This window comes from Ambystoma mexicanum, chromosome 8 (assembly GCF_040938575.1).
Source record: "Ambystoma mexicanum isolate Mex_15411 chromosome 8, UKY_AmexF1_1, whole genome shotgun sequence".
Classification (NCBI taxonomy): domain Eukaryota; kingdom Metazoa; phylum Chordata; class Amphibia; order Caudata; family Ambystomatidae; genus Ambystoma; species Ambystoma mexicanum.
This window is the reverse complement of record NC_090929.1, coordinates 321,419,010-321,432,692: the sequence shown is the minus strand read 5'-3', so window position 1 is coordinate 321,432,692 and position 13,683 is coordinate 321,419,010. Positions and strand designations below refer to the sequence as shown.

The following is a 13,683-nucleotide window of genomic DNA, read 5'->3' as shown; positions in this document are numbered from 1 at the left end:
CCATGACCAGAGAAGTTTGGGAGAAAGAATTAGAAGAGAGATGGACATGCAGATAACAGGGCAGTATGTGCACATGGGAACAAAGCAAGTTACTATGGATTTGTTTATGTCAAATGTGTACTTCACATTTTTGGCACAACCAAATAGTTTATACTGTCACCTTTTCTGTGTAATATATAGCTTGGACTGCTGTAGACATAGTCCAGAGGCATGGTCTGTAAGGTCCTCAGTATACAGAGGATAATCCAGAGGCATGCTCTTCAGTGTCCTCGGACTGCAGGGAACATCCAGAGGCATGCTCCCCACTGTCCTCAGCACATGGAGGATAATCCAGAGGCATGCTCTCCCGTGTCTTCAGTATGCAGAGGACATCCATAGGCATACTCTCTAATATCCTCAATATACAGAGGATAATCCAGAGGCATGCTCTCCCGTGTCCTCAGTATATGGAGGATATCCAGAGGCATGGTTTCCAGTGGCCTCAATAAATAAAGAAACAAAAGCTATGTAGATGACATCCAGAGGCATGTTCTCCAGTGTCTTCAGTATACAAAGAATAATCCAGAGGGATGCTCACCAGTGTCTTCAGTATGCAGAGGACATCCAGTGAAATACTCTCCAATGTCCTCAGTATGTGGATGACATCCAGATGCATGCTCTCTAGTCTATAGAGGATAATCCAGAGGCATGCTCTCCAGTGTCCTCGGTATGTGGAGAATATCCAGAGGCATGCTTTCCTGTGTCTTCAGAATGCAGAGGACATCCAGGGGCATACTCACCAGTGTCCTCAGTATGTCTATGACATCCAGAGGCATGCTCTCCAGTGTCCTCAGAATGCAGAGGACATACAAAGACATGCTCTCCAGCGTCATTAGTACATGGAGTATATCAAGAGAGGCTCTCTAGTGTCCTCAATACATGGAGGATATCAAGGGGCATGCTGTACTGTGTCTTCAGTATGTAGAGGACATACAGAGACATACTCTAGTGTCCTCAGTATACAGAGGATAATCCAGAGGCATGCTATCCCTTGTCCTCGGTATATGGTGGCTATCCAGAGGCATGGTCTCAAGTGTCCTCAGTATGTGGATGACATCCAGAGGCATGCTCTCCAGTGTCTTCAGTATGCAGAGGACATCCAGAGACATACTCTCCAGTATCCTCAGTATATGGAGGACAATCCGGAGTCATGCTCTCCATTGTCCTCAGTATACAGAGGATATCCAGAGGCATGCTCATCAGTGTCCTCAGTATGCCAAAGACATGCAGAGGCATACTCTCCAGTATCCTCATTATATGGATGATAATCCAGAGGAATGCTCTCCAGTATGCAGAGGACATCGAGGCATATGCTTCAGTGCACTTAGTATGCAGAGGGCATCCAGAGGCATGCTCTCCAGTGTCCTTAGTATACAGGGGCTATTCAGAGGCATGCTCTTTAGTGTCCTTAGTATGTGTAGGACATCTGCAGGCATTCTCTTCAGGATGCAAAGAAGATCCAGAGGCATACTCTTCAGTGTCCTCAGTATACTGAGTATATCCAGAGACATGCTCTCCAGTGTCCTCAGTCTGTGGATGACATCCAGAGGCATGCTCTCTAGTATCCTCATTATATGGATGAAAATCCAGAGGAATGCTCTCCAGTGTCTTCAGTATGCAGAGGACATCCAGAGGCATGCTCTCCAGTGTCCTTAGTATACAAAGGATATCCAGAGGCATGCTCTCCCTTGTCCTGTGTGTGTGTGTGTGTGTGTATATAACATCTGGAAAGCATACTCTTCAGTGTCCTCAGTATGCGGAGGACATCAAGAGGCATGCTCTTCTGTGTCCTCAATGTACTGAGGATATCCAGCGACATGCTCGCCAGTATCCTCAGTATGTGGGTGGCATCCGTAGCCTTGGTCTGCACTAGTATGAGAAGGATATCCAGAGGCCTGGTTTGCAATGTCATCAGGCTGAGTAGGATATCCAGAGGTATGTGCTCAAGTGTCATCAGTATGCAGAGGACATCAAGAGGCATGCTCTCAAGTGTCATAAGAACACTGTTGATGTTTAAATCTATACCTCATTCCAAGGTAACCCAGATGCAGCTTCCAAACACCTGGTGCTTTCTTTGCCAATGCCAGCCACATTGATAGAGGTAAATTGGCTAAAGCCCAATCTACTAAATGCAAGGTGACGATTGTGGGCTCATGTAACCACCTCAGATTAGGTCAAAGAAGCGTGCACGATGCGCCATTAACTAAGTGGCACTTTGTCACCCAGGTGCATAATCTCGGCACACCGTAAACATTATCAGATGGGCCCAAGCGACAAATGCTACAAATGAACACCAAGGTTTAGGCCCATTTGGAGTGGACTACAGACCCAAAGTCACTAGTCTATGCATCATTTGTACTGTAGGAGTGCCCTATAACCAAATCATAACCTGTGCCAGACTACCCTTTCAGCTAGTGGAAAGCCACACCACCATCTATATAGGGAGAAGGTGGCCAGATGCAAGTCAATGATCCCACTTGGCTCAAAGTGCCAAAGAACAAGCCACAATGGCACGTTCACAAAAGCCCTGAATTCTGCATGTGTGTATGCATTTTAAAAAGGGACTTGCCATACTTTATCATTTGCCACTTATCTCGTACATATGCTCAGGGCACCACTGCATTGCCCAGGTGCAGTGAAACTGGGTTGGGGAGTGAAAAACACGCTCATAGCAGCTGCACCACACTTTGGGCCGTAAGGGCACTTCTGGATCTTCCCCTGCCCAGGCAAGCATGCAAACAACTGTATTACATGAAATGTGCTTATTGTTGCAACACCATATTTTGCACAAAGAATGATACACATTGCATGTAATGTTTAAAACATAGTGTTTAATCCAGACACTCAACATGACAATAGTTGGCTATTGTTGGCTGTACCACCAATCGACCAAAACAAATATGTTGTGTACATCAAGCACCATAATATTTTGCAATCACAGTAGTGGCATATGTTATCATAATATGTACTTAATAGTATTTTTCAGGACACGCTGGCTCACAGGAAACAAGTTAAGCTGCTTGCTTTCACTTTAACATCCATGCAGAGACTAATTTATTTGCTTTTTGATCTAATTATTTGTATGTGCGTTTCTTTTTTATTCTACCTAAACTATACACCCTATTCTCAAACAGAAGACCTATCCCTCAGATTAAGCATCGTTTACAGGTTCAGTCAGGAGGAATTTTAAATTCTTATATCAATTACTGAAGTTGCTTTGATTTGAGATTATTTTGTAAAGGTCCCTCTGTGGATCCATTGGTCTCAAGAGGCAGATGGACTGCATGCTACTGATAAGTCCCAAATGAACCCAAAGTTTACCTTGATTGTTGATCTATGAGAAAAGTCCATCTTCAGCCAACAGGCACTTTTAAATGTTATTAATGTATTGGTTACTTCTATACCTAAATGCCGGACCCCTCCAACTTCTAAGCACCAGCGATGGAGACCAAACCCCTGTTGCAGTTTCATCTTGTTCCCAAGGCGAGTGTCTTGCCCCTAAACTACCCTCCCGGCAATACAAGGGCTTTTGGATTGGGACTTAAACCCGAGTGTTTGCTTATAATCTAAAGCGTGCAGTGACAATATGCACCAGTCAGAGTCCCAGATGCCTATCTCGGAGGAAATCCCACCTCAAAAGATGGCAGCAGAATTTCCAGCACAACCCACTGCCACCATCGCATGATATGATATGGCATTTATAACGCGCCTATACACAAGTGTTTCAAGGCGCAAATAATAGTGCTCAATCTTGGTCAAAGTTCCAACTAGCTCTACAAGTTGTGACTTCACAAGTACGATTTGAACCAGGCTTTAAGTGCTGTTTTAATGGTGGCCCATTGCATGAGGTCTGCCCTGTGATCATGGCTGCGATGTGAAGGTACTAGTTGCTTATTCATTTAAGTGTTTTGTATGGCACCAACACATCAACTGACTGTCTCTTCACAGTGTTAGGTAACACTGAAATAAAAAGGAATAAAACAAGCAATGCCAATGCCAACATTTGTAGCCATTTTGTATGAATGGGAAGGCATTTGCCAGGCACTGCCATAATGGTATAACTGGCCATTAACAGTAGCAGCCATAAAATAGTGTGAGTACTTGCCCATATAATAGCAGTGCCCGGTAAATGACCATCTAATACATATACACAAGCAACAACTGTTGGCTTTACCAATCCTTGTGTTTAACAGGGCCTCTGAAGGACATGTTACTGCTTATAAATGAAGCAGCTAAAGGCACACTTGGTTAAATCATTTTTATTACACCCGTAGCACATTTACAGCTGCAATAACTGAGCGGACAGAAATGTCAGGCGGACAACTTGGTAAAGGTTTTTCATAAAATGTCATTTTATTAACTAAAAAGGTTTGATAAAGGCCTCACTGTCCCTACCCTGAAGAGGATGTCCCCGTCTATCAAAATAAACTGAAGGAAACACTAACAAAAGGAATCTGTCCCCCACAGTTGTACATACAACAAACTCAAAGGGAATATATGGCAATTCAAATATAACAGAAATAACAGTTATGTTCAACATAAACCTTGTAATTGTTTCTTCTTGAAACCTGGGTGAGATCCTCGTCCGCAGATTCAACCAACAGTTCAAATTTAGGAAAGTTCCATTCTACAACAAAGGTCTGATGAGGTTCTTCTTGCTCCAAAAGTCTCCCACTTGGACTTTCCAACAGTTCAAAAGAAAAGATAACTGTTTCTCCACTTGTAGTAGTGTTCAACACAACTTCTTAGGAAATAGAAACACTGCCACTGTTCATCTTTAGCAACATCAATGTTTTGTCAAGATGATTTCACAGTAGCTCAAAAGAAATAACTATTTGTCTCTCCACTCATGGTAAAGAGTGCAATGCAATCTTTTCATAGAAAACAAGAACATTTCCACAGTTTATCTGTAACAATAATGATTTGTCAAGATGCTTCCACAATAGTACACACAATACTTTAGTAGCCTTGCCACTTCTTCAAAACTATTAACCACACCACAGTACTTCAATGATGTATACCTGGTCTACGACTACAAGGTCCATGCCCTGGTGTACTCGCCTGCCAGCACTGAAGAACATCCTAACATTACCACAAGTTCTTCTGTGGTCAAGTTTGCTTCAAACAACTTTTTAAAGTCTTTTGACTTCCAACTACTTCAGTATTGACTACTTCTTTTGGAAATAAGAGAAACTCATTGGTACTGTTTGTGCAATACCTGTGATTGCCACATGCAATGCAGGTTATGCTCCTCTCCTGAATGTTGTTTACCACTATGGCTGCTCTCCTGCCACTCTTGTGTTGCCACTGTTACACCAATCAAATGTTGAAAATTGCTTTTTCTCACACTTGCTCTTCTTGGGTTTAGACATGCTTGTTTGGTTCTTTTCCAAATATTGCCCTTTTCTCACTCTGGCTATAAGATTTACAATCAGCTTGCTTCTTAATTGCCCTCTCTTGGCTTTAGCAATGATGATTCTGATTAGCTTGTTTTGGTATGGCCCTCTTTTTGGCTTTGGCAATAATGGTACTCGTTAACTAGCTTTAGTATTGCCCTTTCTTGGCTTTGGCAATTACTCAGCACTTTATAAGTGTAACTATAATCTTAGTGTCGGATCCCACAGTTCTCAATCTGCCACTTTAGCTTCTTTGTATCAGTTCAGCAATTAAAGTTTGTTTTATTATGCCACTTTACCTTCTTATCATCAATACCATATTCAAAACAATTGTTTGGAGCTAGCGGGCCATTATGCAGCTTTCCGGGGTCACACAATAACAGTGAACTCACTGGGTGCTGCAAACCCGTCTGCTCACGCCACTTCCTCTGTGCCTTCTGCTTCACTCTTCACATAAAACTGCTTCTCTTCACCTCCCGTGTCCTGTGCCGGTCAGGAGAGGAGCTTTCCTCGCTTCACAAACACTCCGGTGCTTGCCTGCCACCAGAGCATGAATTACACATCAGAAGGCTTTTTAAACTCACGCTTCCCGCTACGCAACCTATGCATTCAGGGCCATCAAATGTGGGAAAGCTTTCCACAGCAACGCATCACAGTGTGCAACCTCTGCATGCAAAGTCTTTAAGTTTGGAGACTCTCTTGGGCCGATCATCCACTCTGGTAATAGCAGCGGCTCCAGCGTCTCTGCTTTTCTGCTTCCTCTGCTGCCACTGCAATGTGGAGTCACTACAGACACTCCACCTTCTACTGCTCCTAATGGTCTGAACCTGAGGGGGGGGGCCTTCATACTTAGCAGACCCTCTCAGGTGTAGGTCATTAGAATCACTAGCCTCCACAAAGCTCTTCCTCATCCCAGTACTTTGAGCATTGTGGGACTTGAAGTCCTCAATGTGCAAATTACCCTTTTCTTCACACAGCTTCAATTTTACAGTAAACCATTAAGTTATTAAAGGTGTTTTCCCATTCTTTCTGACCTGACCCCCTTCCCCATCCCCATTTGATCCTCCCGCAGTCAACACCTCCAGGTTAGGATCAGAAGGCCTCTGCCTTTCCCTGGCCACATGAGAAAGGTCCCAGGCCAGGTTTTCTGGGGGAATCATCTCTGATTCATCACATAACCTACTTCTTTATGCTGCTGTGTTTCATCTTGATCAGCAGTTTTAGATAGGTTTTAGCATAGCCTACACAATCATATGTTCTCTTGAATGTCAGCTACCTCAGAGATAAAGTAATGATTTATGGCTCTGCAAAGCTTCAGACACACAATAATTGCTGTTTGCGTGTTCTCTGGATTTAGTGGAGATTTAATGGTGGAGAATAATTTTCTAGGAACGTTATCTCCTTTTACAATCTGTTCCGGAAGATCACATTATTTTGCTTGAAAAATTGCTGATTTAGATTTATTGCGTGTAGTTTTAAGATGAGCCAATGATGTTTTCTTCCAGTGCCTCTCCATTTTCAATAAGGTCCCTTTTATTTCTTTTAGGTCAGAGGTAAACCAAGGGTTGTGAATATTGTTTTAAAAAATCTGTTTACAGATTGCCAATGTACAATTTGGTTCTCATCTGATGTTAAAAGACAGAAGTACATTTTCTGCAAAATCATTACAAGGGAGATCTGAATTGATTATAGTGGTGTATTCCTTAATTGAGGATAAACCATTTAATTTTCTTCAGAGATAACATTTCAAAATTTCTATTTACAAAGAAAGAGGTAGAATATGGAAGAGAGATTGTGAGAAATCTAGTCTAGTGATCTGTCCAGGAAACAGGAGAATTCTTCCAAAATATCACTGAAAGGTCCAGAAAAAACACTTTATCTAGACACCGGGGCTCATTACAACTTTGCTGGTGCAGAAGGAACGTGCCATTAATTCCGTTTACCGGCACAGTACTGCACCAGCAAATTACAAGTTTGCCGTTGGGGCACCCGAGATACCTCCAGCGTGATCGAAGTGGTCCTGCAGAGTTCTATAGTAAAAGCCTTGCACATTCAGGAAAAGGTCTGAGCACGATCGAGGGAGACCAGAAGTGTGATAAGTTAAGGGAAGGGAACCCCCAACTAATGTGAATAAAGCTTGGGCAAGGAAACCGCCACAAGTGCTGGGTTTGAGAGGTCCAAGTCCGACAGAGGAGATCTACGTGAACTTTTACTTTGAGAGGTCCGAGCACAATCGAGGGAGACCTGCGTGAACCTTTGGTTGAACGGAACCCTTTTGTGGAACTGTGAAGGAACTTCTGGAACGCTGAAAAAGTGACTAACGTGCAAGGTCAAGTGGGCCTCGATCCATGTTTTGAACTACTTTGTTTGAGAACTTGAGCCAGAGTGTGCCATCCTGTCTACGGGGACCGCCTTACTCCGTGCTGTCCAACGTGATGGAGAGATAACTCAACCACTTTGATTTTTTATATTCTAACACTGAATTTCCTTTGCATACATATTCCCCTTTGCACACTTAACAGATCGGTCAGGCATTAGGTTTTGTTAATATAGCTCATTTTGATTTTATAGCGGCTGACTTGGACTGTTTTTTTCTTTGTTATTTGATTGTAGACACTACTACCATCTTAGCTCTAGGGCAAAGTAGGAGTTTTTCCAAACCGAGAGAATTGAATAAAGGTTTTACAAATTGTACCTTTTGTGTCAGTGTCATACTTTTGATACAATGCCTCCCTTACATAGGACATCAGGGCTATAGCAAACATGATATGCTAGATATATAATCACACTTATGTTGTGCAGTTTTGACAGGTTTTCTTACAGTGGCATTGTATTTTCATTAGCAGAGTAGTAAGATAGTGGGTTCAGCGCTCGCAGCTGAAATTTATGTGTGATCTGCAGTTTGCAGGTTCAAATCCCAGCACAGCCAACTCAATCTTTCATTCTTCAGAGGTTGAGAAATGAGTGCCAACTTCGGTTGGAATGATAATTGTATTTAAATATGTGCTATGTATAGTTCTTTGGTGAAAGCGCTATATAAATAACACATTACCATGAATCAAAGCATTAATGCTCCTGTGCATTGTTGGTGACTTGGATTTTTGTATACTGTTATATCGCAGCAACTGGCAATGTAGGGGCTCTACTTATCCTAGAATCACAATACCTGACATGCAGCTGCAACTGGCATATTTGTTTGTATTATTATTTATAATGCGCGCCAGACTCAGGGGTATCGGGGCGCAGAAGGCAGCAAGAAGGTTTTTAGCTTTGGTTACATTGCTGTAGAAATGTATACAAAAATACAATACTACAAAAAGAGCAGAGTATGTACAAGCAAAATGTTTTGGCTTCGGTTGCGATGCTATGCAGTCAAGTAGCAAAAACAATATTGTGCAAGCATATACAGAGTATACCAAGTATGTACAAACCGAGAATTTAGCGGCTAGGTTGCATTGCTGTGTCAGCGTACTACCCCTATGGTCCAGTAGCGAGTATACAGATTATGTACAAGTAAAGTAGGCACGGGAAGGAGAGTAAAGGCATGGGAGGGTGGCAATGGTCGTTAGTGGTCATTGTCCTTGATCCAATGGATGAGGTTGTGCCTGAAGGGTAGGTATGACTGATCAGCTCTTAGGAGCTGGAGGAAGGGAGTTCCAATGTTGGGCAGCTTTAACCAGGAAACTGCTACTTCCGGTTTTAATGCGTTTGAATTGTGGCACAGTCAAGAGGTTGGAGTTGGCAATTCTAGTGGGGCGGTTGGAGGACTGTCTCTTGAATCTGTCTATGAGGTACTGTGGGGCAGTGTTGTTGAAAGATGTGTGTGTAAGTGAAGATACTTTTAGTGAAATTGTATCTTTTGTGGTAAGCCAGTTAGATCTCCTTATGTCAGAGATGTGAGCTTTTTAGGAATGCTTAGAGCTGCTCTGAGAGTGATATTTTGTAAAATCTGGATTTTATTGGTGATGTATTTGTTACTCCCTAGATATAGGGCATTGCAGTAATCCAGTTTGGACAAAATTAGGGCTCTTGCCAGGGTGGTGCAACTATTGTACGATTGGAAGGATTTGGCTGCTCTGATTAATTTACATGTATAGGAGGTTGAGTAGGCCATGGAGTTAACCTGTCTATTGAATGTAAGGGTAGTGTCTAGGTAGAAACCAAGAGTTTTAACTTCCTTGGCCACTTTGATGGTGTTGCCATCTGTTATGAAATTGGAGTAGTTGGGGCCAAGTTTGTTGATGTTGGAAGGGGTGCCCAGTATTATGAGTTCCGTCTGGTCATCATTCAGACATAGACCGTGAGATGCCATCCATGCCTGGATGATGAGGTACACTCTACTCACAAAGGCCAAATCCTTGTTGTAATCTCCCGTCAGCAGTATGAGGATCTGGGTATTTGTATTTATTAAATTCTTATATAGAGCTTTACGCCAAAGCGCTTTACAAGAGGACAACAAGAAATACAACAAGCATAACAATTGAATCAAGAACCAGAAAACAGTACAAGTAACAATTTACATTAGTGAATTTGTTGAGCATGAGCAAAGAGGACCTCAGTGAGAGAAGCTGTAGGAGGTGTGGAAGGGGGAGGAGACCGAAATGAGAGAAAGTGAAAATGCGTTAGGGAGGTGAGTGGATCAGCACAGATACGGGGTCGGCAGACACTGAGGGTGAGAACACACGCATGGTCCTATTGTTTAGGAAATATTGTATCCATCCTATCACTTCTTGCGAGAAGTGCGCAGCTGAATCCAGGTGGTTAGAGGATTTTGTGGTCCACTAAATCAAAACCCGCTGATAGGTCAAGGAGAAGTAGTAGTGCAGCTTTGCCATTGTCTCCAAGTGTGTGAATTTGTGCCTTAAGGTCAATTAGTGCTGTTTCAGTCCCGAATTGGGGTCTGAAGCCGGATTGTCGGACTTCTAGGAGATGATTTTGGTAGTAGTGTTTTATTTGAAGGTATGCTACCTTGTCGAGGATTTTAAGGAGGAAAGGGACTGTGGTGATGGGTCTGTAATTAGTAGGTATAGATGGGTCTAGTGTTTGCTTTTTGAGTAGTGGGAGAACTCAAGACTTTCAGGTTGCTAGGGATGGTACCCGAGGAGAAGGAGGCGACAATGAGCTTTGAGATAAACGGTGATAAGTCTCTAGCTGCGTCCTTTATGATTTGGGCTGGGCAGGGGGTCACCTTTGCAATTTGACCTCTAGAGTGGTGACTTTGGAGAAACTGAAGCGAAGAGGTAGAGAAAATGTGTTTGGTATCTAAAATATTCTTGTCTGCTTTAGTACCCATTTGGTATTTTAACACCTGCAAGCCACTTCTGGTGATGCTATCAGGGTTAAAGAGGAACTGATGCCATCCAGGTCAGAGGTCATGTGACATCACTTCTTGTGAAGACATCAGGTATGCGATGTCACTTCTGTTACCCCCTGGCCTTTTGGTGAATCGACGTCCCTGGTAATATGGGTATGTTCCCTTCATTATTGCATAAAGATAGAAGTTGTTCTTTGTTGTATTGCATGGTGATTAACGAAAAACAGCTCGACATAAAATTATATTGGATTTAGAGCAAAATAACATACGTTCCTAATGCCCGCAATGCCAACCCGTCGTTTGCCTTGATTAGAAAGATAATAGCCTGGCAGTACGGCAGAACACAGCTGAACAGGCTAAACAGGACAGTAGATTTGGTTGGGCGTGCCTTGGACAAGTCAATTGCAGGAGACCTTTGCTTTATGGGAAATGTAGTCCAAAGAAACTTCAGCACGGCAGCAGTAAGTAAAACCTGATTTAAAATGTTTAGCAATAAAATGTGTAATTAAATCAGTCTTGTTTATCTTAATAGGAATAATGTATCTAGGCTCCAGAAGACCCCCGCGCCCTTCTCAAAACTGTGAAGGAAGGCTAACCGTATGTGATTGATTTCTAGATATTAAAATGTTTTCAATTACCTGTGATTTACTAACAGCAACTTTGCTACAACTGTGTGACAGTGTAGAGCACACACGTCCTTTATGGACAAATCCTTCTGTCTAATGCGATAATCACAAGTATATTAGACTGCACCACACGGATGATCCCTAATGAGTGTAAAAGGTTTATGTGGTTGTCTGCCTCCTTAATTGCTGTCTGTCTTGGGTTGATAAAGCTATGCATACAATAGTGCAGCCGTATAAGACAGACAACTTTCTGGATCTGCTTTTCAGCACATGTGCATACCCAAAATGCATTGCTCAGTGGCTCTGGACTGAAGGTCAACTTCCTGGGATGGCTACTGGGTGGCTCGACATGTCTGACTCAATTGAAATGGCCCCGTCGACTCATTTTAAACTCACCTAACATTGATGGTGTTACACAACACGCTCGCACACATGCACATGCGATGCATCATGCAAGTGAACTAGTAACAAACATTCTGGTTACACCAGAGCCAGCATATGAGGTATACTTTTGAAGATGTAATTAAAATTGTTAAGACCTAGAATGGGCAATAAATCACCTACTTTTGTTTTCTTCTGTGACAGATCAGGAGAATGTCCCCCCTGCAGGGGAGTGCCTCTGACAACATGGGAACACTTCCATGTCACAAAATTGGCGTTTTAAAGGACGTCTGGTAAGGTTGTTAAAAAAAGATAGTGATGAGGCAGAGGGCTAGCAGCAGCTATAGAGTGTGGTTGTTTTGATTACGCACCCTATACTTAATCACTGGGCCAACTAGTTTTAAAATTCGACCCATCTAACAGAGGACCCATACTCCTTTTCCGCAAGCGTAGGTGGAAATACTGTATCCCTCACGATATGTGCGTGGCTTCTCAGAATGTTGGCCTGCTCTAAGGTCAGGTTTTATGCTAGATGCATGTATCTTGTTAGAGATTCAGGCTTTCATCTTAAGAACCAGAAGAGTTTTGGAGATGAATGGAGGGTCATTGCCAATATAGACTATCCCTTGGTGTCTCCAGTTTTGACTTGAAGGACCTGATCAGTAGACAATGAATGACTTGATTGGAATCAAGTCCATCTTTAAAGTGTGCATGCAATGTTAACATAACAGGAGTATCTGTAGAGTGCACGTTCGCCCCCTAGAGGAACATCTTGGCGCCATCGACAGATAACAGATGTTTATTGTTAACCAACTTATTGGTACTCATTTCATGAGCCTCAGAAGGATAAGAGGCTGAGTGGACCTGCCGGGATTCAAACCTGTGACCATGAGATCCAAAATAGGGCCCTGTAGTGGAGGCATTAGTCCACTGAGCCACAGACCCGGCTAATGTTGAACATAGAAGCAAATCATTGCTTTGAAAACACCAGTTGCAGTTAGCCTTTCCTCTTATTGCTGTATCTGTCCAACGTGTCTCCTTGAAAACTGCTGTCCACTACCCTCAAGAAGGAACAATGTTTCTTCTGGGTAACTTTAGGTGGGGTTTCACTTCTCGGTATCTCATCTTTCACATTCGGGTTATACATAGGCAAGACTGTCATACTATTTGCCTTGTAAAGGATAAATCTCCAATATGCTACAAGGTTTCCCTTATGCCCCTCAAGCTTTAACTTCCTAGTGCAGAGATGTACTCTGTGCCAGGCCTCTGCACCCACTCTTAGCGGCGGCATAGCATTCAAATATATACATGTGTCTTTTTATGTGTTGGTCGGTAGGTAAAACAATTATTTTCTCCAATGCATCTGATGCATTCTACAGGATAAGCTCCTCGATTCCCGGATGGCTCACTACAGGCGTGTCCCGCTCGCTACTATAGCATACATTCCTTCTTAGGTCATAGTCAAGAGAGGGTATAATTACTTCTTCCAGGATCTTGGGCAAAACAGATAGCTGGATAGATGGAAGACTCCCTATTGGTTGAAGGGCCAGAGTGGCATGCCCTGGTTACTGCACCCAGTCTGCATAACGAAGGCAATATAGCATCTCTGTTGGGAAGGCGCAGACAGTGGCCAAAATTCCTCTGAGACCACCTCGAACTCATGGGAGTCGAGCTTCACCTCGACTCCCATGTGATCCATCAGATCATCCTTCCACCTATTGTCCGGGACACCTGGTACCTGTCTTGCCCGGGTTTGCCTTATTCATTGAGCACTCCAGTGCCTGTGGACATGGCGCTCTTGGGACAATATTCCCTTGCGGATGCTGGGTCATCTCCTCCTGCACCAGGCTTCCACCCACTCAACTTGGACAACCACCTACAAGAGTGTGTTTATTCCCCTGATGAAGACGTTGTGAAATTGACAGGG

At 43.1% G+C, this 13,683-nt stretch overlaps 1 protein-coding gene across 1 annotated transcript in view; it reads right to left on the bottom strand.

Annotated features, from left to right (window-relative positions):
• The window catches only part of ENTPD2 (ectonucleoside triphosphate diphosphohydrolase 2), a 289,034-nt gene that overhangs the window by 23,213 nt on the left and 252,138 nt on the right, over window positions 1-13,683 (bottom strand). The window lies entirely within an intron of this gene.